The sequence below is a fragment of the Callospermophilus lateralis genome, chromosome 4 (genome assembly GCF_048772815.1).
Source record: "Callospermophilus lateralis isolate mCalLat2 chromosome 4, mCalLat2.hap1, whole genome shotgun sequence".
NCBI classification, from domain to species: Eukaryota; Metazoa; Chordata; class Mammalia; order Rodentia; family Sciuridae; genus Callospermophilus; species Callospermophilus lateralis.
In genome coordinates this window covers 34828461-34854767 of record NC_135308.1, presented here as the reverse complement: position 1 = coordinate 34854767, position 26307 = coordinate 34828461, and the positions used below count along the sequence as shown (strand labels likewise).

Sequence of the window (26307 nt, the reverse complement as noted above, 5' to 3'; positions counted from 1 at the left end):
ACCAGTGCTTGATACCCAGTAAGAACTGGATAAATATTTGTTGCTTTGATTTTCAGTTGTAAAGCAAAGGTTCGTTTGGAAGGCAGAATTCCAACTCAGGAGGCGTGACACAGATCTGCTTTGTGTTAGAAACCTAATGGAATATGTATTAAGTGCATGAACATTGAGATTTGTTGCTTTGCATTAGGATTTGTCATTTTATAAGGGTTCAGCACTCAGAAGGGGAAAAATTGTTTGACTTTTCTCCTGTGCACCCAGGTTTTAAAAATAATTTTACTAGTCCATTCCTCTGACTTTTTAGTCCCAATGGTGATACTGATGCCTCAGGTACAAATAAATAAGCTGTATTTGGTGACAGACTGAAATACATATTTGAGAGCTGCTAGTTTCTTCATGGCTTCTTTATTAACAGTGGTTTTGTTATTGTTATTAACAAACACTTTGGACCCATAACGTATATGCAGTGCAATTCCTTTGAAATCAAACGCCGTATTTTACAGTTCCCTTCATTTGTTCTCCTTGACTATAATGGTTGGGTTGAAGCAACAGACTTATCCATAGAGCCAAGGCAATTTATTTTTACTGAAGCCTACCTAAGAACTGCTTAGGTAGCTTTCCTCTGCAAGATTAAATGCGACCTTCATGGAATCATGTTAGCAGGGCCAGCAGCTAGAAAAATAAAGTCTAAACCAAACCTGCAGCAACGAAATTCCCAGCTGCTCAGTGGGTCAGAGCTTTCCTGATTGCTTTCTTCCAATAAAAACACAGTAGATTAGTTTTAAGTGAATTCTAGTAGGTTTAGGGATTTGCAACTGACAGAAGAACAGAAAAGTATAATCTCACTTTAAAATAATAATCCTAAAGGCAAGTCCTTGTTGATTCTTTCTTAGGATGCTGGGATTTTGTTCATATGGGAAAATTTTAACTCTCATGGAGTGTTTAGCTTACCTTTAAAGGTAAGGAACTTAGGAGGAAGGAGGAACAGGGATAGAGGAGTCAAACATGAGACTCAAGAAGATGTGCTTGGGATGTGGTGGGTTCTGGTACTCCCAGGGACCCGCAATAGTGCTAATGAAGGTGGGAACTTGGTGAGCCTGCCAGGGAGGCCCCCAGAGTGAACGAAGATGAACCTCTCCCTCCGTTTTTGGGCATGGGGTCATATTGCTAATGTGTGAATTCAGGGTAAGTTGACAATATCATAGGAGAGGATTTGCTTCTCTTACAGGTGCTTTGAATGCATCATGACTTTGTCATTCTTGAAGGGCAGGTGACAATTTGGGAGGTGGGTAGAAGAGGATGTTCCACTGAAAAAGCTATTCTGATTGTGCAGCACTCGTTCAGTGGGTCTTTCTTCACTGCTAACTGTATGGAGAGGAAGGTAGACAGAAGAAAAGTAATCAGTGTGGAGCTGAGTTAGCCCGGTAGGTGGGTGATCTCCATTCCTCACAGTTAAGGACCTACATTATTCAGATAGAGAAGACAGAGTCAAGCCACTAGGCAACTAAGAGAGAGCTCAAGCAGGGACCGTTAATATTCTGTGAATCCCCTTCAGAGTCCCTCTCCATGGGCTGCACCAAGTTGTCTCAGACTGTGGGGGAAGAAGCCACAGTGCAAATATGACAGGTTTTTGACCTAGGATAATAATTTATTTTTGAAAACACAGATTCTTGGTACATTGTAAAATAGGCATAAAACAATATATTTCATTCGTGTTTTCCCACAGTTCTCCCACATTCAGTTTGGTACACAGAACTGCAGAACTGATGTGTCTTTTGTCATTGAGGAAAACTGATGTGGCTAAGTCTTGATGGTTATCTTCATTACCAAGTTCCCTCTCCCATGCGGTAGACACTGTCACTAGCCCTGCTGCTTAATAAATACTTCTGCCCTAAATTCCTCCCTGGAGGAGGGAGCTGGGAAGTCCTGGTTTTTTTGCATGATCAGTGGAGGCTGAGAAGACACCACCATGAAGGGCAAACTGGCCCTTAGTTAGTTTTAAAAACGCATCCTCACTGTGGCAGGTACCTGTGTCTCTGTAGCTATATACTTCAAGTCACCTGAATTAAACAATAGTTATCGTCCATAGAGGATTGAAAGAAGCAGTGACAGCAAGCAGTGAATTCATAAATGCATGTGGGGTCCTTCTTTTTTTTTATTGTGGTAACATTTACATAACATAAAACTTACATAATAATCATCTTTAAGTGTACAATTCAGTGTGTTAAGTACATTTGCAGTTTTCTGAAACTGTCACCACCATCTGTTTCCAGACCTTTGTCATCATCTTAACCAAAATCTCTCTTCACATTGTATAGTAGCTCAGCTTCATTCAGCCCTTGTCAACCCCCTTTCTATTTCTGGCTGAGTGAATTTGACTATTGTAGGTACCTCACAGAAGTGGATCATACAGCATGTGTCCCTTTGTGTCTGACTTATTTCACTTAGCAGAATGTTTTCCAGGTTCATCTATGTCCTAACATGTGTCACAACTTCATTCCTTTTTAAGACTGAATAACTTCCCCGTAATAATGTCCCTGTATTTTGTTCATCTATTCATCCAGGGTTGCTGTTACCTTCTGGCTGTTGTGAATAATTTTACTATGAACATTGGTGTGGAATGTTGGAGTCCCTGCTTGCAATTCTTTCAACTCAGTGGAATTGCTGGGTCCTGTGTTAATTCTATGTTTAACATTTTGAAAAACTACCACAAGTGTTTTCCCTAGTGGCTGTACCATTTTACATCCCCACCAGCAATGACATAGATTTCAGTTTCTTCATCTTTACCAAACATTTGTTATTTTCTTTCTTTCTTTCTTTTTTGTTTTAATAAGAGCAATCCTAATGGCTCTGAAGGGTTTCTCATTATGGTTTGATTGGCATTTCCCTAGTAACTAATGACTTACGGCATCTTTTCATGAGGAGAAATATCTATTTGAGTCCTTCAGCTATTTTTGAATTGTTTGTTTTTTTGGTTGTTGAACTATTGGATCGAGTCATTCTTTTTGTGGTTTCCAAAATAACATTTTAGCATGGCCTGAAAAACTAACCAAGATTCTCCCTCGTTATAGTATGTGTAGAATGTGTCACAGTTTCATCATTTTTTAAATTTGAATTTTGGCGTTGTGAGGCCGATGAAACACAGGTTGAGGAATTAAGTTACGCTGGAAGGAGGTGAATCAGAGTGCACTGGTAAATGGAAAATCAGATAAGACACCCAGCCTTCTCATAGAATGCTAAAATTGAAGTTCCCTTAGCGATTACAGTTTGCCCTGCTGAAATCAAGTAAACTACCTGGGGTTTTGTGGCCAGATTAAGTTCTTAGTACTGTTGAACTAACTTATTTACTAAGCATCGTAAATAATTTTTATTTTGAATCCTGATATTTCTGGTGAGAGGAAGAGCAGCAGAGCTTTGAATATGGAAGAGAATTAATCATAGCAGCTACTTGTAGGGTAAGCTCTGTGTCTAGGGACTCCTGAGAAAGACCCTCAGGGGCTCCTGGCTTCTGTGGTGTCTCAGGGTAAAGGTGAGCCTGGCAGCGGCAGAGTAACAATGAGGGGCTTAGGAAGTTCATCACAATTCTCAGTAATGGTTCAGTACTACTTGAATGGATGGGAGCCATTTATTACTGTAATAACAGATATGTTGAATAAAATAATTACAAGCATTTGTGTATTTATTGTGAATTATCAGCAGAATGGGGAACTTTTTATCCTGACAAGAAATACAGTAGGTGAAGAAATGGTAGGAAATTTATTGTTGGCTTACTTTGATGTGCTGCTCAAAAGTCTTCGTTTCATGCAGTCCTTCTGAAAAGTTGGTCTTTATTGAACTACACAGCCTGGCAAGGTAACATCTGGAATTCGACAGTGAGTTGTTAATATTTGGGAAAAAGATACATAATATCTATATGACATCAGGCAGTGTAGTAAGAGGAATTGCAAAATTTTTATTCCCTTAACGTTTGGGACAGAGGTTTAAAAAAGTCCTTAGAATTGGCTGTAAGTACTGTGCCAACAAATGATAGCGAGGAAATTAAATTGAAGACTCTTCTGCAAACAAATACTTTAAATAAAACCCTCAGATGAATTAATTCCTTCAACAGACGTTTTTGAACAGCTGTGTGTGAAGCACTGGTCTGTGAAGATGTGAAGTTGAAAATTTCCAATCCTCATTCTCAAAGAGCTTGTAGTTTATTTAGTGAGGCAAGCAGGTAAACAACCAGCTGCAGTAACAAAAATAAGGAAATCCAGGCTTCAGAGAAACACAGGCAGCAAAAGGCTGAGGGAGGGAGGGCAGAGGAGGGCCCATCTCATGGACCAGGGAAATTGGGGTGCGCTTCACCACTGACTTCTGGATGGAGGGAGGCAGTGGCAGCTGGTGTCCTATGGGAGAACAAGCCATTTTTGGTTGAAAGAACAGCAAAAAGCAAAAAGGTCGAAAATTCCTGAAGCTGCTGGTTCCTGGAGAGCTCCCTGGTGTAGCTGGAACAAATAGATCAGCTGGGAGTGTCAGGGCCCACCTCGGGTGGCTTCCTGTATCTGATTGAGGGCTTGTGTTCCTGTTTCCCAGTAAGGAAAGGTTTTGTTCTGGGGATAAAGCAAGGTGTTTTGGGGGAAGGTTACTGAGCATTTGGAACATTTTTCCCCTTTACATTTCAGAAAATGATAGATAATGACTGTTAGCAGCTGTGTTTGTCACAGCTGTGCACCTGCAGTGTGTAAGAGGATGTGTAAGGGGGTGTGCATTTGGAGTCCATTGACAGGATGGGCATTGCTGAAAGGATCGGATTGTGCTTTTGATAATAACCAGGCCTGGCCTGGCTTGGCTCAGCTTGGCCTCCACCCTGTCCTCCCCTTCCCTCTCTCCCTCCCACTGGGATGGAACCCAGAGTCTCACGCTGCTAGGTAAGCTCTCTACCCCTGAGTTCCAGCGGGGAAGGTTTCAAACAGGAAGTCATTCCCAGGTACAAAGCACTTTTTTGGATTTTCTTTGTTTTGATTCGATTTATAAAGGGGATGAAGTGATTATGGATAGGTTTATAGTAAGTGAAGAGGGGAAGGATCAGTAATTTGGATAAGAAACCCAAGTTAGAGAACCAAGAGAATGTAGCAGGGTGGAGAATTTTAGGATTCTCCAGCAAAGGTGCTCTTTTCGACTTTCAGCACTATGGAAGGCTGTGGAAGGGCCTGGTGAATATTTTCTTCTCCTCTCCTTTTTAAAGATAACCGCTGGGTAACTCTGTTTTATTTTGAGATGCTGACAATCCACCCAGGGTCTGAGGCAGGTTAGATCTACCAATGAGCCATAACCCTGCCCCACCCCCCAGCCCACACAGTTTAGTTCCAAGCCTAAACCAGAGGGACCTGGAAGACTGGAGGAAGTCCAGGTGTTGGCTTGGCCACGTTGAGGCTTCTTGAGGTCTGCTTGCCCAAGTAAGACCGAGATGGAGATGGTGCTGCCATGGGTGTGGAGCCCTCCCCACAACCTGGGGTTGACTGGCTGCAATGAGAACCATGTATTAGATGTTTTCTGGACTCTTCATATTCCTTTAGGAATCAGGTGTGAAGGTCTTATTCAAAAGTCCCAGATACTTATGGGGTTTGTTTCAATGTACCACACTCTACACTCCATTGTAAGTAACTGCCTTCTTGAATCAATGGTGAGTTTGAGAGTGCAGGGTAGCATTTGGACCCTCAGAGTGACCTCTGTGTCTGCAGTGCTCCATAAATGTTGGCTGCGTTCAATTGTAATGGTTGCTTTAGTTCTCCATTTGTTATTTTCCATCCAGAGGCAGACCTAGCTATTAACATCACAAACATCCTGAGCTGTTTTCTAATGGGGGCTGAGGACCAGAAAATCGTGTGTGGGAGGCGGGAGGCATATCAGTCATGTTTGGATCCACTTGTGATGTATTGGGTATCTACCCAGTCAATCAACAGGGACCTTTCCCAAGGTGACTCTCTGTTAATTAGGCAGACTCACTCAAGCCTTCCAGCTGTTTCTCTACCACATCCCTCCAGTTTCCCTGTAGCACAGTTTCTCAGTATTAATAATGGTTCAGAGTCTCCTTTAACCCCCACCCCCGCCTTTTATTCTTGTTGTTTCTCTTCCTTTTGTTCAGAATGTTGCTCCTGAGGATCCCTCATCTTCCAGGTTCAGTTCAGATGCTCCTTCTTCTTTGAAGCCTTCCAGAGACTTTCCTTTCTCTAGGGCTTTTACATAATAGAGTAAAACTTCAACACGCCTTCCAAACAGTTCACCTCTCTAAAATGTAGGGTTACATGACTGCGAGGTGAACCAAATGAGGTGAACCAAATGATGGAAGTGAGTCAGATATAGAGATTGAACCAAAGACCAGCTGTGTTAAATGCCCATGTTTGCTTATCAGGAGATGCATTATATCAGGAGATGCATCAGCACCACCTTGGTCATCCTACCAGCAGCTCTAGAATCACCTTCGTGACATCACATCTTGTCTTTGTGTTGCTGTGCCTGCCTCCATCATTGCAGCATAAGCTCTTTGAGAGCAGAGATCATGTCTTCATTCTCTGTGTTCTCCACAGAGCTCTTCTTAATGCTTGGCACATGATGCTTTTTACGGTGCTTGGCTCGGTAAGGTTTTTTGAATGAAATGTTGAATAAATCTAAGTCAAAAGTTTGTTAACATACTTAGCTTGATTTCCCTGGAAAATGTCTCAAATATAGTAAAATGATTCTCTTTCAGCTTGCATGCTTTTTTCAGTAATTTTGTTTCCCTTATTTATCTCTTGTTCATAATAAGTTTATCCATTTCAACTTGTAGTTAATGTCCTCTGTCTTTTCTTCCTGTCTCCTGTCCCAAGTGAGATCTCCAGAGATGTGCAAGGTGTTGTGCTTGACAATTTGGAAGGTTCAAAGATATGTAAGATGGGATTCTTGCTTTAAGAACTTCATACAGAGTGTTGGGGGTATAGATCAGTTGGTAGAGTGCTTGTCTCGCAAGTACAAGGCCCTGGGTTCAATCCCCAGCACCAAAAACCAAAAAACTTTGTATAAGCTAGTTTTCAAGTATGTGAGGTTATGAACTTTGGTTTGCATCAGAAGGTGGAAGGAATCAGTGGGAGAAGGGGTTGGAAAGGTGGGATGAAGGTGCATTATGGTGGCCAGGACTCCAGATTGTATTTAATGGGTGTTGTGGAGTCATTGAAGAATTTTGACCAAGTTAATAAGATGTTTGGGAAAATTTTTCTGCATACTATTGTCCAAGCTGGGGAATATACTTCTACTCCAGAAAATGGACCATGGATACCCTGTTGCTCTTTGTGGAATATTCTGGCTTTGTCTTCTCTGCTATTAGGCAGAGCATGGGCCCTACCATATGAAGTTTCTTAGGGGAGACCAATGCAGTCTCATCCTGTTCTTGTCCTACTAATATAAACTACCTTCTATTTATTTTCTTATAGTAGCTCTGCCAAGTTGCTATTAAGGTCTTTGTTTATAGACCAGGAGACTATGGTTTAGAGAAATTATGGATTGTAAGGGGTAAGATTACCACACCTGAGTTCGCAAATGCCTACCACATATACTTCAACAAGGAGAGGAAAGCAAACCGTTGTGGTTCTGAAAGGGATGGCAGAGAGAAGGCAGAGGACAATGGATGCCACATGTGACTTCTGACAACATTTGGAAGTTGTTGTGAGGCAGTAAATATCTTCGAAAAATAATTAACGACAATCCTGTATCTTACAGGGGAGAAATGTATCCCTGCTTCAGAGGTAATCCTGTACTTAGAACAAGTTGTAATTTTTTAAAAAATATTTTTTAGTTGTTGATGGACCTTTATTTTATTTATTTGTATGTGGTGCTGAGAATCAAACCCAGTGCCTCATGTTCATGAGGTTCCTGAGAATCGAACCCTTGCATGCTAGGCAAGCGCGTTACCACTGAGCCTCAACCCCAGTCCCACAAGTTGTAATTTTGGATTCAGTGGTAATCAGGGTGGTTTATCCCAAGAACAGATAGAACTGTTGGTGAAAACTATAGTGCATCAGCTTGTAGTTTGTATATTGGATCCTAACTTGATTGGAACATTACAAGTTGCATTGTATGGAATAATAATAATAATAATGTAACTTTTATTGCAAGTTTACTGGAAGAAGGACAACTCAGAGGAAATCCTCATAATAAAACTGGCAGCAAGAAGGAGATGGTCAGGGACAGACTGTGGATGTGGAGTGAGGGAGGCAATTGTTATCCTTTTTCAGAGCAAGTTGTTTTTTTTTTTTCTCCCAGCCAACACTTTGGGGGAAGGCACTGGTTTTTAAAGTAGTGTGCCAGTGACAGGCTTGAATTCAGATGACAGAAAACAATTTTATCATTTCATGCAAATAGTTTCCTTTGTTAATCTGCTGGCTCGTTGAAGAATCCCTGCTATTTGGCTTTTCAAGCTTAAATCCTGAAGGTATTTCCATCTTCCTTCTCCTTGTGTCCCCTCATCTTTTCTGTATTCTTAGTGAGGTAAAACGTCTCTTGAGTCTGTCATATGGGAAGTGGAACATAGCTGGGTACATGAACCAGTGGCATGATTCAGGTCCTGCCCATTTCCCAACACCCTCCTCCTCTAGCCCTATCTAAATTATCCACTTTGTGTCTACCCTTTTCCCCACACGCTCCATCTTATTAAACTTTTCCCACATGCAGACTGTCCCTGACTTAGAATGGTTTGACAAGATGATTTTTCAACTTTCTGATGATCTTTTTTGGGGGCTTGAGATCTGCTGCAGGACACTCTGGTGATGCTGAGCAGTGTCAGGAGACACAACTCCTAGTCAGCCATGGACCAGTGTGCTATGTTGCTAGGTCATGAGATGCAGTAGATTAGCTGTATTAAATGCATTTTCTTTCTTTTCTTTTTTTTTGGTACCAGAGATTGAACCCAAGGGCGAGCCACATTCCCAGCCCTTTTTTATATTTTATTTAGAGACAGGGTCTCACTCGGTTGCTTAGGGCCTTGCTAAGTTGCTGAAGCAGGCTTTGAACTTGCAATCTTGCTGCCTCAGTCTCCCAAGCCACTGGGATTACAGTCATGCGCCACCATGCCTGCCTGGTCTTAAGTACATTTTAAACTTAACATCTTTTCAACTTATTATGGTTTAATCAGGATGTAACTTTGTCACGAAGGAGTACTTTTGAAGAGTACTTTATTGCTATTAACCCAATGTACATGAGGACAAGGAAGTATCTTGTGGGCTTGTGAAGTTTCTGTCTTAGAAGGATGTCTCCTGGACACCAACCTTTCATAAAGAAAAAGGAGGACAATCTTAAATGAACTCTTTCCTTAACCCCCAAAAGGAGAAGCTGTGCCCAGAGGGCATGCTGATTAGTGGGGGAAATTGGGTTGCTTCTTTTCCTATTTTCCATATGGAAAGAAGGTCTGAAAATTCAGAATGAACTTGAGTGCCTATGTTTCTTGATTCTTGCTTTGCTGAATTGCAGAAGATGGTGCCATCTAGATTGAAGGCCAAACACACCCGGTGGCCCCGATGTAATTTTAAATTTTAAATTCCTAAAGGTAACCCACTCTTTTAGGTAGTAAATGTTTTATATGAATTTTTCTAGAAAATACTCTAAAAAGATGATGGATTAAGAAATACTCCTAGATTTTCATAATTTAGATGTATCTGGAGAATAATCTATCTGTGCAACTTTACGTAGCTTTCTTATCATTTATTTTGCAAAAACAGATTATGTTTGTATCTGTCACAGATCATGGTAGATTTATTTATTCATATTTTAAAGAAAGCATGTTCCACACATGAATAAATTACTTGGGAAACATTTCTGGAAGCACAGCTGAATGCAAGGGTGCCATGTAAAATATTTCATACCTATGGCCAAGCTGCTGTCATCCTTCTCTGAGCCCCAGGTATGGATTTGACTTCTTTTAACTCTTGTTCTCCATGCATTAGGTAGGATAGGTGTGCCTGGGACAAAATCTGTGCATTTTCATTCTTTACGAAACTATAATTTGGATTTTTTTTTTTTTAAGGAGAAAACAGTGGACACTGTGGAGAGTGAGCCCCTCTGCTCTGTTCTCACCTGCTCCCCCTGCATTCTTATGCCCCTGGCTTCTGCTGACTGTACAGAAAGGCAGGAGACAGTGCGAAATATTTTACCCTTAGGACCCGTCTTCCTGTCTCATTCTCCATCACCCAGATGTCGGTGGGACTTGGCTGTGTGCAAGGATGCATGTTGGGGGTCTCATTGATTCCCTGTGTCGCTAAAGAAGGAAAGGCAAATAGAGGTGCCAAGGTTTTCCAGAATGTGCTTAGGTTTAAGCCCTGGATTGTCTGCTGCTGGATTTGTTGAGATGGACTGCAAAATAAAAAAAGTTTTTAAAAAAATGAGTTTGTTTTTATCAGCATAGCCCTGGGGTCATGTAGAGTCAAAAGACTTCCTCTTTTAGGAAAAGTCCCAAGCAGCTCACTTATCTTCTTGTTCCATCTTTCTTTGTGGGTGATTTGTATTTTTAATTGTCCTTCACTTGGAACAAATTTTGAATCAAGCAGAAAGTGTTGGGAAATGGCACAATGAACATTACGGTTTTGTGTTTTCTTTCTGATGTGTGGGCCCCGGTGGTGGTGATGGTGGGGGGACTTTAATGTTTCATGTTCCTGATGTAAGGAAACAACTGCCAAAAAAGTGAGGTGTCCAAGCACACCAGTTTTTTAGCCTTTATGTTTGAGGACCCAAAGGGCACATGTAGAAAAAGACTTATTTCCCAGGGGTTTTCTGTTACCAAGAAAACCCCTAAAAATTGAAGCTCCATTTTAAATCCTTAGTTCTCATGATAATGGAGCTCAGTGACCAAGAGTCAGCTTTGGCATGTGGACATGTGGACATGTGACATTTGGCAGTGTCCTATTTAAGTGAGGGTAGTAATGATACCCATCTCATAGGTACCAATACAAGACCTTCATAGTGGTTACTGTGAAGTCAAATGAGAAAATGTATATAGTTTAATGCCAAGTGCATCTAGATGCTCAGCAGTCATTGTAGTCATGATCACCACTACCACCATCATCCCGTGAGGAATCTGGACTGTTTATTTTGTTCTGCTTATTTTCTTGGAGGCAAGTTTTGACTTTTGCATGTATATGTTTATAAACATTTCTATTAAGTATCTGCAAATGTAAGAACCGGTTGAGTATTTTGGCCTTTATAGTTAGAAGTTCTCTGGGAACTCCTTCACCTTGACCCTCTTTAGCCTTCGTAATTTTTTTCGTTATATTGCCAGGAGAAAGTGTGTGTTGAGATCTCTCAACTGAATTTCTATCCAAGTGTCATAGAACCTAAGCGGTTCAGTGCATATCATTCTTCTCATGTTGCAATGATGTATTTGTCCTTTCATTCAAAATTCAATGATAAAAGAAATGGAGGAGGTAAACTTTTCAATTTTTTTTGTGTAAATTTGCACTTGTACCACTCGACATATTAGTCTTATTTCCTGCCATGGCTTTCACAGAGGAATAGGGACATGGCAATGGTCAGTAGCTTGTGTCCAAAACTCAACAAATGATGTGGATCTCATTCATAGTATGTATGTAAACAAAAAATAAACCTGATTTAATACTTATAATGGTATTCTTTATAATAAATTTAATTTTTGAAATCAAATATTTAAAATGTCAAAGGAGAAAGAGCAATGACATTAAAAATGTCATTGTAAAGGAAACTTAGGGGAAGGTACGTTAAAAACATGTTAAATCTTATTTAAATCTTTTCTTATTTTATTAATATGTATTTTATGTATTAGGTTGGTATAGTAGAACACTTAACTCATATTGCTAGGTAGACTTGATTTAAAGGAAATAATAATTTTAAATGGCTACTTAGGATTTCAAATTTTATTAAAAACATTCAGGAAACATATTTTCCCACATTGCATTCAACTTTTCCATTTCAGAACTAAAAAGTGGTATTATTCATTAAATTAAGTGTAGAGTGTGCCAGATTAATTTGTAATGTCACTGCAGTTTAAGGAACAAGATGTTGATTTTCCTGTATGGCATGATAACAATAATATATTCCAAAGATAGAAATAACTTGAAATCTACAGTGGGACCAAAAGTCTTTATATGCAATCCAAAAAGCTCTGAAAACTGAAAGTAATTATCATGACTCATTTGGCCATATAGTCTGCCCTGAATTGACATGAAGCTGTTCATAGTTTTTATTTATCCCAATCAGTATGCTGTGGAATTATACTGTGTTAGATTAAGAGGTTCTGCCCTAGATACTGCTGGGGCTGTTATATATCATATCTTCTCTCTAAAATCCAAACACTTTTAAATGCTGAAAAATTCCCTGGTCTAAAGATTTTGAATAAAAGATGGTAGGCCTATTCCAGAGTAGTATCTTCTACAACCAGAGGTCTCTCACCTCTTGGAGGACAGTTTCTCTTTATATCTGTTTCCAAGATAACTATTATAACAAGGCCCTGTTCACATTCATAAGTGTTCCATTTTGGTCAATAAATTATATGGTAGTCATACTAACCAACCTGTGAGTTCTTGGTAATAGGCAACAAGGTACTAGTGAGTACTGGTAAGTTTCTCATGAATTCCTAAATATGAAACTTTGGATTAAATAAGATTCCATATTAAATTTTGCAAACCTAAAATAATTTAAAGCATTTTTTATAAGAAATAATTAAAAAATATATACATCTCTGTTATTCTAGGCAGAATTATCCACAGCAACATTTATTTTATAGCAATACATCATTTTTTCTCATTATCATTGCATATGTGTGAACCTTTTCTTACTAGGCTGCAAGCTTTCTTTCTGTTCTCCCTTTGCTTCTCATGATGACTGATGTGTATACAGTAGTCTCCACTTATCCACAGAGGATACTTTCCAAGACCCCCAGTGGATACTTGAAACTGTGGGTAATTGACTATATGTGGATAGCATACATATATATTTTTATATTTTATATACTTTTTTCTTATACATACATACCTATGATAAGTTTAATTAGGCACAATAAGAGATTAACAACAACTATAATAAAATGGGATAATTATAACAATATACTATAGTGAGTTATTTAAAGCTTATAAATTGTTTATTTCTGGAACTTCTCATATAATATTTTCAAAACACAGTTGATCTTGGGTAACTGAAACCATGGAGAGCAAAACTACGGCTAGGGAGATTGCTGTAATGTTGTTATTTAAAATATTTATTGAGCACTGGTCTGGGCTGTACTCTAAGCCCTGGGGACAAAGTGATGAACAAAGCAGAATTGACTTTGGTCCTCATGAAGAGTCTCATGCAGTGGTGCGATCAGATTTGTGGATCTGCCTGGCCAGGCCAGGGGAGACTATGAAGGGTTGTTGAGGAAGTAATTTTGAAGCTAGATCTGGAAAAGGAGGGGAGAATCCCCAGTGAAAGGGGACGCACTTGAGGTTGAGGGACAACAGATGCAGGGCCTTGGGCAGACCCTCTGGAGGTTTGGGGAGCAAGGACAGCAGAGCTATAAGAATGGGATCCTGTGCATGCGACATCAGTGGGCTTTCAGCCGTCCACTGGTCCACTGTTGAGGTCTTATTTGTATTTTTGAAAGAACACTCTGCTGCGGGACCAGTGCTTGACTCAGGCCTGGAGGTAGCGAGGAGCCTTCAGAATGGCTGCTTGGTACAGCCTTTGTAGGAGGAAGCAGTTGTTCTTGGTCCCCTGGTTTCACTTTCCATTCATACAGTGTCTTAGCTGTTCTCTTGGACAATAGTTTTATGTGCTCCGCTTGGTACTCTGAGGCCAGAGGAGTGACTGCAATGTGCAGCCAGGCTGCAGCAAGTAGAACTGAAGGTTTGTTCAGGCTCCCTCCCATCTTCTGCAAATGGGAAAAGTTGTAAATGAGAAACAAAGAGCAAAACCCTTACTCATGGTGGGCCCTTTTTGAGCCAAGTGCTGAAAGGCCATGGGACTGGGAACTATTGTCATGCTAGAAAGTGAAACTATGCTGAGAATGCCAGTTTTGGGGACTCTGGTGAAAACTTGGAACTGTTCAGAAATGTCCTGCTGGGTATTCAGTGGTGTGGGGGCCTCTGAAGGGCAAATATCTAAAATATGCAGCCAGTGTGTGTGTGTGTGTTTGGGGGGGTGTTTTTCCTCTGTTGCCACTTTAACCTGTGAGGTGGGGCAGTGCTTCTGGGAAACCAGCTTTGTGTTTTAAAATCTAAATAACCTCACTTAAATATTAGTGCAGGGCTGGGACTGTGGCTCAGCCGTAGTGCATTTGCCTGGCATGTGTGAGGCAGTGGGTTCAATTTTCAGCACCACATATAGATAAATAAAATAAAAGATCTATTAACAACTAAGAAAAAATAATTTAAAAAAATGTTAATGCAGAAGTTTGACTAGAGGTAAATCTTTGATGCCTAAATTTGAGAAACTTCTCAAAAGTATGCAGGCAAGCTGTTTGGTCATCTTATTTTTAGTTTTTTATGTAACCAAACAATTTTAATGAATCATGGACCATCTCTGCCCCTCTTCCCCAGGAAATGAAACTCAGAGGCTCCTTGTTCAGATAATTGTTCCTTGAACGAGCTGCCCCTTATGGATGGGTGGATAAGTGATTGATGTATGTGTTTAATGGAGTCCCGGTGCTGGGATTAAGAATAAACTGCCAGCAGTTTAATTTAAGCACCACAGAGGGACTTTTCTGGAGTTTGTTGTATTTGCAGAAATGCTATCATTTTCATCCCTGTACTGTAAATCACTTACATACTTTGCTATTGTATTTCTTGCCAAGTCTTTTTCTTTTGAACTAATTTCAGACTTACACTAAGTTGCATGAATAGTACAGAGAATTTTTTTTTTTTTTTTCTTAACCATTGGAGTGTAACTTGCCAACAGTGACATCCTGTCTCTCCTGAATGCTTGGGTGTGACTTTCCTACAGCAAGGATACTCTCCAACACAACCACAGCATGACCATCAGAATCAGGAAATTAACAATGGTGTGTTGGTACTATTAATCCATAGACCCCATTCAGGTTTGCCAAATGTTTCTATAATGCCCCTCCTGCCAGATATCAATTTAACTGCTATGTCCTTTTGATATATTCTATCATCCTTTGAGGACTTCCTTGCTCTCTGGCCCCAAATTAGTAAGCAAGCATTCTTTTTTTTTTAATATTTATTTTTTAGTTTTCGGTGAACATACCATCTTCATTTTATTTTTATGTGGTACTGAGGATCAAACCCAGTGCCCTGTGCATGCCAGGCGAGCGCCCTACCGCTTGAGCCACATCCCCAGCCCCAAGCGAGCATTCTTGTTCTGGTTTGTCTTTTGCTTTCCCTGGCCCAGCTTTGGGATCATCCATTTCTTCTAAGACTTTCAAGTTCGTTTTAGTGGAGCTGTGTGTTTAGAAATGAAGATTTGGGCACTACACGTTCTTGTTCTATCGTTGTGTTGCTGTTACCAGACCCGCTTAGTGGACAGAGTTAGAGAATCTATTATTATTTATATTTATACTTAATATTTTTACATCTATATTTACTTCTGTATTTATTGAGATAGATGAAAAACCATGAGTTCACACCTGTTCCTACTATCCAATCCAATACCTTGGATTATTCTAGTTTTCTTTCTTTCTATATTTGTTTCTTCCTTCCCCAACAGAGAGAAGCCTGGCTCCCATTACCCCTACTGTGCACATGTTCAATGGCATGTCCCCATCACTGTCCACCACAATGAGGACACCCTCTGCACTTCACTCCTCTTGTGCTTACTTCCCGCGCAGGGCGGCTGCCGCCTGCTTAAAGCCCATCACCCTCCTCTGGGTTGCTGTCTCCTTCCTGCCCCAGGTGGGTCTCCTTGCTCTACACACCAAGATGTTGCTGCCTCCTCCCAGCCTGGTGGATGCCCTCTTTATGCCAATCCCTGGCACTCACTGCTTCTCTGCCTTCTCTCCCACAGTGCCTACTGTATTCGCTTCCTATAGCTTCCATGACAAGTGCCCACACACTAGGTAGCTGCAAACAACACAGATTTATTTGCTCACAGTTCTGGAGGCCAGAAGACTAAAATCCAGGTGTCAGCAGAGTTGGTTCCTTCCTGGGACTCTGAGGGAGAATCTGGTGCCCTTCTTCTGGCTTCAGGTGGTTGTTGGCATTCCTTGGCACGTAGATGGATCACTCCAAGCTCTATCTCCAGGTGTCTTCCTCCTTTCTGTGTGTGTCAGTGTCCAGATTTCCCTCTTTTTTCTTTAATATTTTTTAGTTCTAGGTGGACACAGTGTCTCTAATTTTACTTCTATGTGGTGTTGAGGATCGAATTTAGTGTCTCATGTGTGCCAGGTGAGCACTCTACCACTGGAGCCCCAGCCCCAGCCCCCACAAATTTCCCTCTTAAAAGGATGTAAGTCGTATTGGATTTGGGGCCTGTTGGGGCTAAGGATACACCATTCAAAATATGAATATAGGAGCTCGAACATGTCACCCTAAAATACACTTCTTTGGTGTATTTAGAGCAGATCATCTTGAGAAACTGCAGACATAGGAATAGCTCTGGAAAGCTCTGGTTTTGTTAAAAAGAAAAATTTTATTTTTTCATCTATAAAGAAAATCTTCATTAGTAAGAGTATTTGTATCTGGAAGAGGTTTGCTCCAGACAGCTTTTATTTCCTGAGAGACTTTATCTGCATTATAAGATAAACTTCTCTCGCCATGCATTTCTCACACTTCCATAACTTCTGTGGCCCCCAGTCCCCCAGGAGCACCCAACCCTTGTTCCTTTTGTAGTTCGGGATGCTGTATAAACTTTAGTCACCAGACTCTTGTAGTCTTGCACTCTGTGGGACTCCCAAGCATATATATGTAATTAAATAGGGGTTTTCTCCTGTCGATCTGTCTTATTATTATTACTATTATTAATTTGTAGCCCAGCCAAAGAACTCAGGGAAACCATTTTTCCTTTTCCCTGTAGCTCCATTTAAATCTGGTCTGACCTCATTTTAACTTGATTATATCTGCAGAGACCCTGTTTCTAAATAAGGTCACATTCCAAGGTTCTGGGTAGACATGAATGTTGATGGGGACACTGCTGGACCCAGAACATCTACTTTGGTCTGCCAAATGAGGTCATAAAGGAAGGGCCGGAGGGAGGCAGGGTAGAAGGAAGCTCTGTCTGTTGTTTTGAAAAGAATGTTCTCTATTGCCATATTGTTCTTATTTTCCCATCTAAAATTAGGGCACTGTGCTGACTTCCCGACTCTGGACTTAGTGTGAGCTCAGGCTCACATTCATTGTGAGGACTTTGGACTTTACCCTTTAGGACACCCGCTGACTTAAAGCATTCCAACCCCAGATCAATAGCTGATAGTTAATAAAAACTCTAACCATTTTGGAAATATCTGCACCTTCTGCACAGATGCTGTAGGGTTAGAGCACACCCTATCCCCATCTCCCTGCTACCAGTTTCCAGGCTAAACAACTGTCTTGGTGCATGTTGGCAGCCAGGTGGGTGCCCTGATGGATAAATGCCATTCTTGAGCACTTGTGGATGGGTGAACTTTCACCAGCACTGCAGAGGAGACAGCTGTGTCACTGTAGGACTCCACTGTCCATGGGAAAGCCCCCCCCCCCCCCCTCCCGTGCATGGGTCTTTATTATCCTGATTGTTTAAAAACCAGTCTTGGCACTTTTATTTTTTGCTTTATGTTCTAAGCATTCCCTTATGAATTAAATTTGCTTCTATAATCCTAATATTCTCTTATTTGACTCTACCACATTTTATTTAAACATCATCTTACTGAGTATTTGGGTCAACATCAATTTTATTTTAAATCTCTTATTTATTTTAATTAGTCATACATGACAGTAGAATGCATTTATGTACTTTGATATATCATACATAGAAAAGATATCATTTCTTATTTTTCTGAATGTACATGTTGCAGAATCATATTGGTCATGCAGTCATATATATAAATAATGCTCTTTAAACATCCTTGACCGTGAATTTTGTGTCTGCACAAACTGATTATTAACTATCAGCTATTGATCAGATAGTGGGCTAACCACCTATACATGATCTTATTTAAATGTTACCATAAACTCTGAGGAAATCACCCTCATCTTGGGTTCTGCTGCCCTCTGCTTTTGGCCACTGATGCAGTGCCATGGGAAGTGGGTCTGGTTGTTCAGTGAAGCCCCACAATCCCCGCCGGACCTCAGCTGCTTCTAGGGTTGTAGAGAGGGTGGAGGAGACAAGGGGATCTCTTAGAACTTTAGGGAAGTGACAGATTGATTTCTCATTTAATGTCACAAGTCCCCAAACCTCATCTCATATAAAGTACAGTGGTAAAAGATGCAGCACTGGCCACAGGCCCATGCTCTGCCCACTTGGGATGGACACAAGCGCCAAGGAGGTCTTCCATACCACCCTGCCAAGGGTGCTGTCCTGTCTTGCAGGCATGGTGCCTGTCAGACCTGGAATGCCATCCTGCATGGTGGCTACTATCCTACTCCACAATAAATAAGGACAGTGCTAGACCCCATGGTCATAACATTAAGAAGTTCCACATTGTCAAGTTAATAAAAGAGCCAGACAAGACTGGTTGCAATTAACATCTAAATATTTCTTAGGACTGTCATATAATTAAGAGTCCTATAAGTAGCAGATGAATCTACATTGGTCAGGGAAAGCATTCATTTATTTATTTATCTATTTATTTATTTATTTGCTGTAGTTGGACACAATATACCCTTATTTATTTATTTATTTTTATGTGGTGCCAAGGATCGAACCCAGGACCTCACACATGCTAGGCAAGTGCTCTATCATTGAGCCACAATCCCAGCCCCAGAGAAAGTGTTCTTGAAAAGGTAGTATTAAAACTGTTCCTTGAAGTACAGGACAGACATTGCTGAAAGATTTAAGTAGGTTGGGGTATAATTTTGGGCCATGGGAATTTGACACTCCTAAGAGGTCCTGATAATAAAACAGATCCCCTTTGGTGTGGGAAGCAAAATGGCGTCATAGTTCCATGTTTGCTCTTCCTGTACACTGAAATAGCAGGAGGTGGGACTGGACAAATACTAAAAGTGCTTAGTCCTTCAGTGGTTTTCAGCACCTTAAATAAATGTTAATGTGAAAGCAACATTAAGGTAGTGGAACATTAGCTTTCAAAGGGATTTATTTGTGCTCCTGAAATAGTTCTGCAGGTTAATTAGTAACAGGCTGGGCAGGGCGCACTTTCTTCCTCCTCTGCTTCAAAAGACCCCTCAAGGACCTGGTAGCCTATGTGTTGGGGCAGGTGACTCTGCTTTTTTGGCAGAAGCAGAAACTAAAATGAAACAACTGGAGAATACACTCAAAGTGATGCAAGAGGAAAAAGTCCCTGCCAGTTCTTTCATGTTGCTTTCTTAAAAGGGGGGAGGGAGGTGGAGGGTGGAGAGCAGGAAAATACTTTTATTTGGAGTATGGGTGTGGGGAAATATTGTTTTCCTAGCGCAAGCTACAAAAATAAGACTGTGGTTGGTCAGGATATGCAGTATGTTCTGTTGATTCCCACTTGCCAGGAAGGCACTGAAAGGGGCAGGAAGTGTGGGTGAACAGGGGGGCTGGGTGGGGGGGTTGGGAAACTGCTTATCAGGCACAGTGCCTGCTGGCCTGTGGTTCTCTGGGCCCTGGCTGGGGGCCCTTCAGCACCGGCCTCAGTGCGGATGCCTGAGGAGACCGAGGCATTGGGCCCTCTGCGCCTCTTAATAGAGAGCCCAGTTTGGGTTGCCCATGCAGGCTTCATCCAGAGGCTAAAAAGAGCCACTCAAATGCCTGTTCAAATCTGAGCTCTGCCACTTGGTAGCTCTGTGAGCATGGACAGGTTATTTAATCTTAAGTCCTGTGGCTTCTTCATCCATAAAATGGTAGCTTAACAGAACCTACCTTATAGCGTTGTGGTGGGTCACGTGAGCTATTATTCCTGATGTGCTTAGAACTTGCCTCACAAGCACCTAATACTTGTTAGCTAAGGTAAACTCTTCGTGGTGTAGTGTGGGCACTCTCTTTTCCCACCGCCTTCATGTCTGGTAAAGCCACTCCCCAGTCCCCACCTCCTCCAGCCACACCCTACCAGGCAGTTATCCCCACAGAAGGTCCCCAGTTACCAACAGGTGGTGTTCCAAAGGTGATTAAGCTTGCAGACTGTGAGTCAGGCCTTTTAAAATTAAGATTTTCTCAATAGAGTACAGTTTTAATGTCAGGTGGTACCTGGCTCTTTGGCAACTCCACAGGAGTGTTCTCTGCTGATATTTTGTTTCTGCCAGACACCAGACTGTTAACTGAGATTTGGAAAGATTAGAACCGACCTTGAAACCGTGTTTCCGTTTTTGGTGACAAGGGTTTCCTCATTCATGCCAGCTACATATGAGGTGTTCAGTGGCCATGTGCAGCCAGCATCTCCCTTGTTGGACTGTGCAGGTAAAGAATAAGTCCATTATTGGAGGTGTCTGCTGCATAGAGCTGGTCTGTACTTCCTGAGGGCCTGCTGGTACACAGTATAAGACTCTCTGGTCTAATGTATTAACATATGTAGCAACATTAACATAGGTTAAAGCACATAAAAATGAAATGGAGACTGGAAGGGGATGTAAGATACATGTTACATAACTGTTCTAGGTAGTGTACTTTATGAATTCAAGCGAAAGGGGACTGTACATATCTTGAGTTGGCCAGAATGAACAATTTTTTTAGTCACCTGTTTCACTGCTGTGACTAAAAGGACCCAACCAGAACAATTATAGAGAAGGAAAAGTTTTATTTAGGGGCTTACTGTTTCAGAGGTCTTAGTCTATAGAAGGCTGGCTCCATTCCTTGGGGCTCGAGGTGAGGCTTAACATCATGGCAGGGGAGTATGGCTGACAGGAGCAGCTCACATGATGATCAGGAAGCAGAGAGAGACTCTACTTGCCAGAAACAAATATATACTCCAAAGCCACTCCCCAATTCCCACCTCCTCCAGCCACACCCTACCACTTCAGTTACCACTCAGTTAATCCCTATCATGGGATTAAACCGCTGATTGTATCAAGACTTCTACAACCCAATCGTTTCTCCTCTAAACCTTCTTGCGTTATTTCACATGTGAGCTTTTGGGGTATACCACATATAAACCATAACAGGCATTGTAGAAGAAATGGCCTTTGAACAATCTTCAGAGGGATGGTTAGACATTTCCTGTCTGGATCTTTCTCCTGAGCTCTAGCCTCACATATCTGATTGTTTATCTGGTATCTCTTTTTGGATATCTCCAAGATCTAAAACCTACTAGGCCTGAAAGCAATCTCAGTGTCTCCCCTGTTAAGCCTTCTGCATTACATCTTGCAAAGTGACATGACCTCCTACCTAGTCTGAAAAGAGAAGAAAGGAGGTCACAGATGTCCAGATAAGTTTGAAGAGGAAGGAGAGTTGGAAATTCAAAACGAAGAGCCTCAAGGCTTCTTTCTTTCTTTCTTTCTTTCTTTCTTTTTTATTTACTTATTTATTTATTTTTTTCGTGAAATTAGAGCCAAGATTGTTTGTTGTAATTGATGAAGGTGGAAGTGAGTCAGGGAGTGGGGAGATGGAAAGATCTGAAATTGCTTCTGTGGAAAATGGGAATGGGAGCTGAGGAGGGACAAGCAAGGAGATCTTCAGAGACTTTGAAAACCTCGATGGGGTGGTAGATCATAAATCTGTCATGAGATTATTTGGCCTATTATGAGCTTTTGCAGCATGATTAATAAAAGAAGAAGGAGATGATGAGACCCATTTGGGTGAAGCGCTAGAGCTGTGTTGGGAGGCAGTTTGGGCCAGAGAGCAATGTTCTAGGAGAGGGGACAAAGTCAGGTCAAGACACAGAAAGGCAAGTTGGGGAAGTGGCACTTTTTGGGCAGTGATGTAGCGTTCTAGGAGTGCAGAGGTAAGCAAAGGGTATGGAAGAGTACAGGAAGGGCCCTGGAAGGTCATGGTAAGGAGCAAGGGCTTTTCCCTAAGACCACCACATGGAAAACCTTGAAAGGCTTCTAAGCATGTGAGTTAATGGCACAAATTTGTTTCTGAAATTGCCAAGCAGAACGTGGACATAGACTGAAGGCAGAAGGATTGAATAAAAGGATGGTGTGGCAAAGCAGCACAGGTGAGCAGGGAGGCACCTGAGACCAGGCTGCACTGGGAGGATGGAGAGAGGTTGTGGGCAATCGGGACAGCAGGGTGGAAGGCAGGCTGCACTGCTTAGTGACCAAAGAAGCAACAGGTGAGAGGGCCAGGGAAATGGGTGAATGTCAAGAAAAGTCCAGAAAGAGGTCTGCTGCTTTCCCATCAGTGTACTTGAACCAGATGTCCTAAATTTGCTTAGAGAACTGCCCTAAGCTTGCTGAGGCCTCTCAGGAATGCATACATCAGCATGGACACGGCATGTTGCATATATTTTCAAGGCTTTCTCATAACTCCTGTTCTCATTTGGCTGCACCGAGAACTGTTTTCTGGAATGACCACTGGGTCAGCCATATGATATGGGTTAATCACCATACCAAGAACCAGAGATAGATTGGTGTTTTCTGAGCACACAGTGCCCTAAGTCAGTTTTTCTGCCTGTTTATGGTTGTGATGAAGCAGTGCATGTTCTTACCGGAGGCTAATTCACACCACATTAGGTATGGTCAGAGGCAAGGTAATTTTTGTAAAGTAGTTACGGACTGTCTTCCAAAAGGATGCACATGCAAAAAACTCTCCTAAGAAGAAATTTATGATAGCATGGCAAATATGCAAAATTATGATCTGAATGATTCTCAGCATGTGAAATTTCTTTTGTGGTAAAGCCATTTAAGAATTTTAATTTCATATGATTTTATTTTGAAATTCACCACTGGCTTCCCCCATTTCCCATGGCTCAGTGGGAGATGCTTGTTAAACATTGAGATCTGGAAGCCCGCTGTGCCGATGGGCACTAAATGGCAGTGATCCCACACTTAGAGGCTTGTCAGAATTATTCTAGGATATTCCTGTTCTTTAACCTTGGAGATTCTTATTAGGGTGGGGCAGGGGATTTTTTTTTAAGTTCTCCAGGTAATAATATTGCATAGCACTTTTTAAAAAATTATCTACACATGACATTACAATGATCTTGGCAATTCATACATTTGTATCATTGGGGTATAATTTCTCATTTTTCTAATTATACAGATTGCAGAATCACACTGGTCATAGAGTCACCTATATACATACATCAATCATAATGTCTGTTCTATTCTGCTGCCCTTCCTATCCCCCCTAGGGAGGAGTAGGGGGGGATAGGAAGGGCAGCATAGCACTTTTGAGATACCATCATAACTGGGGGTTATAATGTATTTTGGGTAACCATCTGCAGCAATCCTGTCACATCATTCATCTTAAAAAATCCACCTATTAGAATTCATGATTCAATTGCTTAAAACCTTGGTGGGGGAAAAAAAGACTGGGCTGGAGATTCAAATTCAATGAATCTCTGACATGTATCTTTTAAAAGTTCAATAAAATCCAATAAATGCACAAAATAAGGATTATTTCAGTGACGTAATGAATATGATAGAGCTGATTTCCACTGCTCAGTAGCCCTCCTGAAGTTTAACAAAAGTTTAAAAAATCATTTTGTATTGGTGCAGATAATATGTCTACTAAGGGGCATTCCCCTGGCCTCCCTCCCCCTGTGTGGGGAACTCTGTCCAAGGGTTAAAATATCTTTTTGATTTCGTGACTGGCAGTGGTGGTTGACTTTATCCTCTAGGGTTCCACCATGGTATGTATGTAGAGTGTTATATACAAATCAATTATTAAGTGTAGCCAAATAGGAAGGTTTTGTACCTCCTTCCTAATATAGGGGGTCATATTGTCTTAGCTCTGAACATGATATTCTCACGTCAAGCAAATGCTATAGGTTTCTCTCATACATATTATTTCTACTTCCCACTAGACAGTATGGTACAAAGGGTGGGTTTGCTTCTCCTTTTCTTCCTGTGTCCTGTTCTGCTTTCCATTTTCTGCCATCTTCTACCTGCCTCACACGTACACACACACACACACACACACACACCCCTGTACACACACATATACCTGTACACTCATCCCTAGGAGGCAGTTCAACCTAGTGTGATGTTTTTAAAACTCTTTTGACCACAGTCTGAGTGTGATATAATATACAACTGTTTCATAAAACGATGCTTACTCTGTGCTATTCTCATATTTTCTATTCTATATTCCAATACATTAAACTTAGAAGTGTTGTTTCTAATCCAGTAATGCTTTATCTTAATCCAATAAACTGATTTCATGACACTCTAATGGGTTGTTACCAGAGGTTTGAAAAACACTGGTTTCTGGGCATACCCGTCGGAGGCAGGCAGACTGGATTTGAGTTTTAGCTTTGCCACTTAATAGAGGTTGAACTTGCTAAGTAGCTTCATTTCCTCATCTGCGAAACGGAGATAAGATACTATATAGCTCAAGTAGTATGTTAGAAGGTAAATGAAATAATGCGTGAGAAGCCCTTGGCTTAGCATCTGGCTCCTTGTAAGCACTGGAGTGAAAGTTGTAATGGGAAAAAAATGATGATGATGATTTTTAGTATTCATCTCCAGCTTTGTCTTGGTTCATATATTTTGCAAGGAGATTCTTATTTTTGCTGTGAAGGTACATAATATTCAGTATGAGGAGTGTAGAGTATCATCTAAGAAGCGCTTGTATTTTCAGAAGAATTATTGTGTGTTTTGGAAAACTTACAATGAAAAATTGCTGTTATATTCCTGAAAGTATATTGTTTCGTATGTTTGTGCACATGTGTGTGATGGGGAAGGAGTCCCCTGAACATTTTCATAGACACCATCCTGAACCAGAACGGTGATTTCTGCCTTATCTCCTCACCTCTCTCACCCTATAGTGCTGGCTGGTTGATCATGTGGAAACAGTGAAGTCACTCTGAAGTTTTTTGTAGCTTAGGTAGACAAGCTCAGACTTTGGCTGAGTATTTGAAATCCTCACACCTGGGTTCAAGTCCTGGCTTTTTATTTAGAGGTTTTAGGTGACTTATACATCCTTTTCCTTTATTGTTCTTTCTTATTTCTTCTTTTTATTATTTTTTGGGATGGGTTACCCTTTTAGCTATACTTTTCTAGCTCCCTGAAGTGGAAATAATAGTATTTAACCGATGAAGGCTGCAGTGAAGGTTAGAGATGATTAATGTAAAACACCTAGTACTTGCTTCTCACATGCTAGGTGGCTCTTCTGAAGCTCCTCCCAGGTTGGTGCCTGAATCAGTTGGTTTGTGCACATCAGTAAACACGTCTCTCAGCCCTGCTTTGGCCACTGGTCCCACCCTTTCACCTTGTTTAGCTTGCCAACAACCTTTTCTCTGTGTAGGCAACTCCTCCCTGTCCAATAGACTCTTCTTCCTTTTGCCATAAAGCTTTCCCTTACAAACTGATTTAATAATGATTTATATATTCCTTATGAACTAGTTAACTTAGTTGGCAATTAATCATGTATTCCTTCTGAACTCTATTGCGTGATTTTATTACCATAATTGTACTATCATTAGTTAGCTTTATGTGATTTATGTCTCCTATCCCCAGCTAACTTCATAGTTCCCTGAGGGTAGTGATCACATCTTAAACATCTTTGAATCCTCCACAGCGCTTAGGAATATTGTTCCTGGGTGACTGCATCCTGAGACAGCACTTGTCCTAAGACAGGAGTGTCCACTGGAGGATGTTTAAAGGATGAAAATAGATTTGAGTTAGATTTTGTTGGGAGGCAACATTTCTGGAGGTTGATAAGAGGAGTGGGCACACGGCTGTGTAGGAATGAGTGTTAGATGACAAGGACCATGCAGCTACCACAGAACTGGTGCAGAACACTGCTGGGCTCAGCTTCTGCAATACAGACTCAGACTTAAGCCCTCTATTTCTTATTTCCCATCCCTTTTCCTTCTTTGCCCAATTTTCATCCGTCTGCTGACTCTTACTATGAACTGATGATCTGCAGCTCTGTAGGCAGATCATTCTCCGCCCTGCAGAAAAATTCCGCTTTTCTCTGAGTGAAAATGCCTCGAAGGAAATATTCTCTGGACATAAAATGGCCAGTTATTTTCTCTCAATACTTTAAAGACTCCTTTCCATTGCTTTTATCTTTCATTGTTTCTGTTAAGTAGTCACTGAAAGGCTCGTGAATTTGGGGTGTTTTGAGTTTGTTTTGTCTTTGTGTTTTGAAGGTAATGATTTCCAGGATCCCCTTTTCCTGGCTGGG

General features: G+C 41.1%; 1 protein-coding gene across 6 annotated transcripts in view; it reads left to right on the top strand.

Annotated features, from left to right (window-relative positions):
• The window catches only part of Irf2 (interferon regulatory factor 2), an 86064-nt gene that overhangs the window by 9169 nt on the left and 50588 nt on the right, over positions 1-26307 (top strand). Inside the window, exon 1 of one of the 6 annotated variants that reach the window (XM_076852390.1) lies at positions 15837-15857. The exons of the other annotated variants lie outside the window; for them this stretch is intronic. The gene's annotated coding sequence lies outside the window, so the exon portion shown is untranslated. Of the gene's footprint in view, positions 1-15836; positions 15858-26307 lie in introns of those variants that run through there. 6 annotated transcript variants of the gene reach the window in all.